We start from the raw sequence: 8,865 nt of genomic DNA on the forward strand, positions 1-8,865 counted from the left end.
GCAAAACGTATATACAAAACACCTATGCCGAACACAAGGTAACCATAGACAAGCAAGTGAAATCCAATCCGTAAAATAATTGGATCCACGGACAACACCGTTGGGGTAAATGTCATAATTACATAAGAATCATTACCACAAGGTTGTTTAGCATTAATCATGTTTAGCACTAAATAAGTTTAGCACCCTTCACTGCTTAATATCATTACTTCCTCCGTTCAGAAATACTTGTCGTCTAAATGAATATAATACTTTCTTCGTCTAGAAATACTTATCGTATGAATGAATATCATACTTTCTTCGTCCAAAAATACTTATCGTATGAATGAACGTATTTAGAAGTTAAAAAAAAAATCATTTGTATCTATTTTTAAGACAAGTAATTCCGGACGAAGGTTGAATACGAGTATTAGCATGCAATTTATGTCTTGCCTAATATTAATACTAGTACAATGTAATTGCCTAACGCAATTACAACACTACATATAGTAAACCCAAAACGCAAGATGGTGCATCACATAAACCCGAAAATCGCAAGGGAAGATGGAGATCATGGAGTCCAAGCTACAAACTACGACCCACACGAATGATTAGTCCCTTCCTGATCTACCTTCAGCTGCTCACTCCGACAGAACCACACACGGGATTTACACACGCACATCACAGCACAACACAAGACACAAATCCATTGACAGCCCAACACGACACTCGGAGCCACACGCACACGCACACGCCGCAGGCCAGTCTCGCCGGCGATGCGGCGAGATCAGATGCGGGTCATGCCGATGCCGCCGCCGTTGATGATGGGCGGCGGCGCGGCGCGGGCCTTGGAGTAGAAGACGTAGTGGAGCATGACGAAGAGCGTGGTGAGGAAGGCGAAGGCGGCGCCGGCGGCGAAGACGCCCCTGCGCAGCATGGCGCAGGGGAGCGGCGCGTCGGCGTAGTAGCCGCTCACGTACTTGGTGTGGTATGCGTTCCGCACCGAGCCCGCCAGCAGGCACACCTCCGCGATCACGAACGTCAGCCTGCAGCATGCGCCATCCAAAATGTTCAGATAAGTTTTCAAAGCAAGGAACAGCCGACACGTTCGAAAGTTCAGAAAGATGGTCAGTGTTTTGTGGAACAACCAAACCAACAAAATTTGTGGTAGTAGCCTTTTGATTTTTTTTAAGCTTTTTGAAACCCTAGCCCGAATTGTACTAGTTTTATGCCCTCTATTCTACTTCCCCGTCACAGTTTAAAAGACACGGTTAAATTTACGTGCATTTTCAGAATAGACAAGGTTTAAGATGCATTGCATTTACTCCTAAAACTAAATAGTACTCTGTTGTACAGTTTTCACATGTATGTGTAGTGTGAATGTTATTTTTCAGACTATCTCACGTCCAATCAAAAATCACCTATATTTAAAAAAAATGGGTACATGTCTTTTAAACCGTAACGGAGGAAGTACTCAACTCTATAGTTTGTTTTTTTCAAACAGAGTTATAGACTATACTCTCTAGTTGAACAGAGTTATAGATTGTCCTCTGTAGTTTGTGCCGAACAGAGTTGTAGACTGCATTGTATACCGTGTGATGAACAGAGTGTAGAGCCGAAAAATTCGTTTGGTTGGAAGCTTCAGGTCCTACAGACATGGCATGTGCTAATATGTGACCAACACGCCACTGGTTTCTAGCGTCTGTTGACAAAATTGTCAGTCATAGTAACTGACAGTGTACTTAGACATGTTTATATGTTATATAATCTTCAGGAATCAACTACTCCCCCCGATCAGATTTAGTACAGTACAAAGTTGAGCCTAATCAGCAACAGTTAATACGTATCGAGGGGGGGTATGTGTTATATTTTTGCCATCTCGGTCACATCGAAATGTGATTAAGCATACGCTGGAATGCCTATAGCACACCGACACGTTCGATTAAACATATCCCAGATTGTGCTTGGAATAATTAATTAATTAATTAAGTAACTAACTAACACCAGCGCACCGCTGATTCAGGTGTGTGACCGTGATAGGGCAGAAGTAGAGGGACGCAATCGCACGAAAATAAGCAGCAGCAGCAGCAGCAGATGCTAATCGACCAAGAAGCTAGCGATCGACCATGGATGGATGGATGGATGGATGGGATGAGGGCGTCGGGAGTGGTGAATCGTCCGGCTTACCAGCAGAGGATGAAGAAGAGGCCGGAGAAGAAGCGCCAGCGGCCGGGCGAGAGCGAGCGGCCGCAGCAGAAGCAGCGGCTGGCGACCATGGCCACGGCCTGCCCGACCAGCAGCAGGGCGAGCGCGCCGACGCCGTACCAGGTCGACGCGTCCGTGCCGTACACGCAGAACTGCCTCCCGGCCCCGTCCACGCTCACGTACGCCTGCGCTCAGTTCCCCCCAAATCAATCAAACGAACAAACCGGCAATCAGGAAGTCAGGAGAGGTGGTGCCGCGATGGGCGATGGGGTGTCTCCTACCGTGCTCCGGCGGCGCTCGGCGCCGATGGCGAGGACGAAGGCGAGGACGTCGAGGAGGAGCACCAGGCCGATCACCACGATGGACGCCATCAAAGCCGGCCGGTCAAAACCTAACCACGCCGCTGGCTGGCTAGCCTCGCAGCGGCGATGGATGATCGATGGATCGACAACTCGCTGGCCGGCTGGGTTGGCTCTGGTTTGGGTTGGGGGATAAGAAAGAGGCTGGCTCGGAGGATGGGATGGGAAAGAGGAAAGAGGGGAGATGTGGCTCGCCACTACTACTGCTGGTGCTACGCGTGGGTCTCTCTCTCTCTCTCTCTCTGAGGTTGACGTCCCCTCCCGCACATTCGCCGCTCCACCACTCTACTCCACTGATTGTTGTGGTGGCTCGTCTGTACTCTGTAGACTGTGTAATCTATGCTCCATGCCGGATGCCACCGCCTGCGCTGCTGGCTGCGGTTGACGCGCGGGCGCAGCCCCTCGTGATTAGCTAGTACTCGTACTAGAATACACTGACATGCCGGGGCGAGCTGGCGGTTAGCTTTGGCTTGGAGATGAAACAATTTCCCTGTCGCTTTCCTCTTCTTGTGCGGATCACAGCTCCCCTTTGCTTGCGGGCGAAGGATTCGACCGGTCGACAGGTGCCTTTTTGCCGTTTTCTGTAGCGACGACGAACCGATGCGATGCGCCGGCGAAGGCGACGGCGACACTCGTGCGCCGGTGCGCTTTGCGGTGGCGAGTAGCTCGCAGTGCCTGCAAGGAAAGGAAGAAATCGGGCGTCTGATCGGAGGTGCGCGGTCCTTTTCTTTTCCCTCCGGCGTGGATGCAGCGTGCGACGGGCCAAGCATCCACATCCACGATCCACGTCCCTTTCGGCCGTCGGCGATCCACCGTGTCGGGCGGGGCGATGGCCCTGTTTGTTTCCGTATGCTACCAACCACTATACGCTCATGCCATACCCGTGCGAATCTTGGCAAGCTCGACACGGAGATGAGTCTGCGCTGTTTCGTTCTGGGGTCGCGTGTGTGATGCTGAATTCCTGCGTACCATGGCCCCTCCGCCTAAATTCAATTCATGGCCACCTACTTCATGTTCATCATGCTTGCGGTAGAATTCAAATCTACCCACTACAGTACTAGGGTAAAAGTGGAATACGCCTAAGAATTTCCAAGTTACCTAAACGCACACGCTCATGACAGAAAAAGGAACAGAGAGGTAACATTTCATTCACAGTTACTTCTTTTCTTGAAAAGGAAGGGCCAACCGCACATAGCCATACGATTCAATGAAGTGATGCTAAGCATGAGTAAATTACAATAAAATCATCACAATTAAGGACGCGGAAATAGAAAACTGTCACCATTCGTTTTGTTTTTAAAAAAATGATCAACATTGTGCTAACGGTTTTCAAAAAGCGCTGATACGCTGATTTATCGCGTTTGAGTGGATTTCTGACTGATGGGCCCTACTGTCAGGCGCGACGTGTCCGGGGGGTAGACGGCGCCCGTGACGTCCCATTAGCCGGCGTCCGTCAAGACCCAACCATGCGGTCGTACCCTAGTCGGGGCCGCAGAGGCACGACGGGCTGAGCCGACGGTGGCGTGGCGCGATGGGTCAAGCACGATCGCACGCATGCCCACACTTCCCGCCGAAGGAATCGACACGAAAAGACCCAGATACGACGTGCACGTCGTGTTCTTCCTTAGCTCGTGGTGATGCGCCGGGGCAGTGAGGGAATGACTGGCCGAATGGGTGGTGGCGTGGCATGACGGCCGCACGCACGGCCAGACTCCCCGTGGATGGAGTTAGCACGGATGCCCCAGATGGGACACATGTTTGCCATTCTTCCTCGGCTCCGACAGACAGCCTCGTCGTCGATACGCTCCACTCCGACTAGCTGATCGCCAATTCTTACCACCATAAGCTCTGCCTTGACCTCGCGCAACTTCCACACAAGTACTCGTCGACCCATGACCACCTACTTCATGTTCATCATCCTTGCGGTAGAATTGAAATCTACCGACTACAGTATGAGGAAGCGTTAAACCCTTTGTCTCGGGCCGCATTATATTTATAGGATAGATATCTTGACATACAAGTTGATCCTCTAGGAGGTTACAAGAGATAAGAGAGAGAGAGAGGTAAAGAGATAAGAGGAAACTAGTTTAAACTAGTTTCCTATACCTATACAATTTATCTAACACTCCCCCTCAATCTAAACTTCTACTTGCTAAGATTAAGATTGTACTTGAAGTCATCTAACCTTCTCATTGTGAGAGGTTTTGTGAATCCATCAGCAAGTTGGTCACCTGTTGGAATGAACCTTATGTCAAGTAACTTCCTAGTTACTCTTTCTCTGACAAAGTGAAAATCAACTTCAATATGTTTTGTTCTTGCATGGAAAACATGATTTGCTGAAAGATAGGTTGCACCAAGATTGTCACACCATAACCTAGCAGCTTGTGGAACCTTTACTCCAAGCTCATGTAATAGTGTTTGAATCCACATTACTTCAGCTGTTGCATTAGCCAAAGCTTTATACTCAGCCTCAGTGCTTGATCTTGAGACTGTTGCCTGTTTTCTTGCACTCCATGACACAAGATTTGTTCCCAGAAAAACAGCAAAACCACCAGTTGACCTTCTATCATCTGCACATCCTGCCCAATCTGCATCAGAGTATGCTGACACAAGCATAGATGAAGACTTAACAATCCGAAGACCTAGTCCTTCTGTAAACTTGAGATACCTCAAAATTCTCTTTACTGCTGTCCAATGAGAAGTAGTAGGAGCATGCAAATATTGGCATACCTTGTTAACAGAGTATGAAATGTCAGGACGTGTGAGAGTCAAGTACTGTAATGCACCTACAATGCTTCTATATTTTGTTGCATCATTCGGCCCAAGTGCCTCTCCACTTTCAACAGTAAGTTTTTCTGAAGTAGAGATAGGTGTACTGACTGTCTTACACTTTTCCATACCTACCCTGCTGAGAATATCAGTTGTATATTTCCCTTGTGTAAGAATTATACCATCATTTACCTTCTTGACCTCAATTCCAAGAAAATAATGTAGATCCCCTAGATCCTTAAGAGCAAATTCCAGTTTTAGATCCTTGAGCAGGCAAGTTGTGGCATCTGGACTTGAACTGGCAACAATTATGTCATCAACATAAACAAGGACAAATATAGTAACATTGTTCTTATTATAAAAGAATAAGGAAGTATCTGCCTTTGATGATGAAAATCCAAGCTTTTGCAACTGTGTACTTAGCCTTGAGTACCATGCTCTTGGGGCCTGTTTTAATCCATACAAAGCTTTATCCAACTTACAGATATACTGTGGTGTGTTTTTATTTTCATAACCTGGTGGTTGCCGCATGAACACTTCTTCCTCAAGAACACCATGAAGAAACGCGTTCTGAACGTCTAGCTGTCGTAGGCTCCAACCTCTGGAGATAGCAATGGACAACACAAGTCGAATAGTAGTAGATTTAATAACAGGACTAAAGGTATCCTCATAGTCTATACCAAATCTCTGTTTAAAACCTTTTGCCACTAGTCTGGCCTTGTATCTGTCAATACTACCATCAGCTCTCTTCTTAATTTTATATATCCATTTGCAGTCAATCACATTTGCATCCTTCTTTGGTGGAACTAATCTCCAAGTTTTATTTTGAATGAGTGCATCATATTCAACATCCATAGCCTTTTTCCAATCCTTATGTGCAAGAGCATCATGCAAATCCGTTGGTTCACTAGTATTTGCAAGGAAAGCATGTCTAAGTTTATCATACCTGACCGTGCCATCCGTGTATTTCTTTTCTCGAACAATACCGGACTGGGATCGTGTGTGGCGAGGCGGAATCGGTGTTGCAGCAGTTCTGGCCACAGAAGATCCCGACCCTATAGCAGCATCGGCGCTCGCACTCACAGGGGATCCGACCGCACCGTCACCTGAGGCAGTTGGCGTGGCAGTTAGCGCGTTGTCCCCCTCGCCAGCAGCATCGGAGCGTGCAGCGCGGGAGGAGGCGCCGCCACCTGGCGGGCTGTCGGCCACCGGGACGGTTGGCGCGGGAGGATCAACGCGATCCTCCTGGGATCGCGTGTCCAACAGGTTGTCGTGTGCAGTAGGGGCGGCGGCAGGGAGATCCGCCTGGGATCGCGCGCCGAGGCCAGTGTCAGGAAAATCTTCCTGGGATCCTGCGTCAGATCCGTTTTTGGCTGGTTCTTCACACATAAAATGACGTCCTGTAGCTGCACAATTAACACCAAGATTAATCTGTTCCATGGAATTTTGCACATGATCATCATTAGTTAATTCACCCCCGTGACCAGAAGGAGTCAAAGGATCAGAAAGGAGTGATATTTCGGCACGCAAAAGTGCTCCCGCATGGGGATGGAGTTTGGAGAAAGGAAATAATGTTTCATAAAAAATGACATCCCTAGAAATATAGATTCTACCAGATGATATCTCTAGACATTTGTACCCTTTATGAAGATTGCTATAGCCAAGAAAGACACATTGTGTGGACCGAAACTCAAGTTTATGGCGATTGTAGGGACGCAAATTTGGGTAACAAGCACACCCAAATTTTTTTAGAGAGATATAGTCAGGTTTTTTATGAAACAAGCGTTCCAAAGGAGTGGTGTTGCCAATGAGACGACTGGGTAACCGATTGATAAGATATGTAGCTGTGATAAAAGCCTCATCCCAATATTTGAGGGGCATTGAAGCATGGGCTAAGAGAGACAACCCTACTTCCACAATGTGACGATGTTTGCGTTCTGCTGAGCCATTTTGTTGATGAGCATGAGGGCAAGAGACATGATGAATGATGCCAATGCTACGAAAGAAAGAGTTGAGTTTCTCATACTCCCCTCCCCAGTCACTTTGGACTGCAAGGATTTTTCGATCAAACTGTCTTTCAACAAGTTTTTGGAATTCTTGAAAGACAGAAAAAACTTCAGATTTGAACTTAAGCAAATATATCCATGTAAATTTGCTGTAATCATCAATAAAACTGACATAATATTTCTTTCTACCAAAGGAATCTCTTGCATGACCCCATACATCACTAAAAATGAGCTCTAAAGGAGCATGAGACACACTATTTGACACAGGATAAGGAAGTTGATGGCTTTTTGCACATTGGCAAGCCTCACAAACTGACTCACTTGCGGAACTATTTGACAATGATAAATTGCCTTTATTGACTACTTGCTTGACTATATTTGAAGAGGGATGTCCTAGTCTTTGGTGCCATTTGGCTAAGGAGGGCTTGATGGCAGAATAGACTCGGCGATGACTCTTGCGATCAAAGACTCTAGATGTGATGGGGGTATAATCCTCCGACGCATCTACCGCGATGGATGAGCTCCCTCGTTGCCCGATCCTTAATGAAAAAAATAGGTAGGGTGAGTCTCAAAGAAAACATTGTTGTCGGAGGTTAAACAAGACATGGAAGCAAGGTTTTTATCGGCTTGTGGAACATGGAGGACATCTTTAAGGACAAGATCACGTTTAAAACTAGGGGAATTAATTGATGATTGACCAATGTGAAGAATGTCCATACCTCCACCGCTCGCGGTGTGAATTTAATCACTTCCGTGGTACCTCTCTCTGAGGGCAAGCTTCTCTAGCTCGTTGGTGACATGATCTGTGGCGCCAGAATCAGCATACCAGACCGTGTCACCATCAGGTCCGCCGTGCTCCCGCGTAGCTGCAGCAGCCTGTCGTGGATCAGGCACGTAGTTTTCATCGCACCGGTGCCAACAGTCAATGACTTCATGGCCCGGTTTCATGCACAGCTGACAGCGCGGCCGACGGTTGTTGTTGTTGTAGCCACCGACGTTGTAGCCGTTGTTGTTGTAGTTGCCGCGGTCGGTGTTGCCGCGATCACCACCACCAGGGTGTCCCTGGCCCTGGTTGCTGCTGCGTCCTCCACTGCCACGACCGTGCCCCGGTTGGCCACGCCCACGGCCACGTCCGCGAGACGCAGCGTTGACAAAAGATTGGCGTAGGTTACCGCCTTGGAGCATGCTGAGGCGGGCGTCAAAGCTGAGAAGCCGGCTGTACAGCTCCTGGACAGTGACTGGTTCGATCCTTGCAGCCAACGCCGAGATCACAGGGTTGTAGTCGATGTCGAGACCCGCGATGACGTGAGAGATGATCTCGGCGTCTCCGAGAGGAGCACCAGCGCATGCAACTTCATCTGTGAGAGTTTTAATCTTGCCAAGATACTCGGCCATGGTTAGATTACCTTTCTGCAGGTTTGTGAGCGCCATCCTCGTGTTGATCTTCTGGGCTTGCGTTTGTGCGGCGAACATCGCATGGATGGCGGTCCACACTTCGGCCGGCGTCTGGAGCATGGCAACTTGGGCGAGGACCTCTCGAGAGAGAG

At 48.2% G+C, this 8,865-nt stretch overlaps 1 pseudogene across 1 annotated transcript; it reads right to left on the reverse strand.

The window, feature by feature from the left end:
* Positions 1-497: 497 nt before the first annotated feature.
* Positions 498-2,886, reverse strand: LOC123428342 (annotated as a pseudogene). The gene is made up of 3 exons (XR_006622532.1): positions 2,466-2,886; positions 2,167-2,369; positions 498-1,025 (listed from the first exon to the last, which is right to left on the reverse strand). The product of XR_006622532.1 is annotated as an uncharacterized LOC123428342 (transcript).
* Between the last annotated feature and the right edge of the window lie 5,979 nt (positions 2,887-8,865).

This window comes from Hordeum vulgare, chromosome 2H (assembly GCF_904849725.1).
Source record: "Hordeum vulgare subsp. vulgare chromosome 2H, MorexV3_pseudomolecules_assembly, whole genome shotgun sequence".
Lineage (NCBI taxonomy): Eukaryota > Viridiplantae > Streptophyta > Magnoliopsida > Poales > Poaceae > Hordeum > Hordeum vulgare.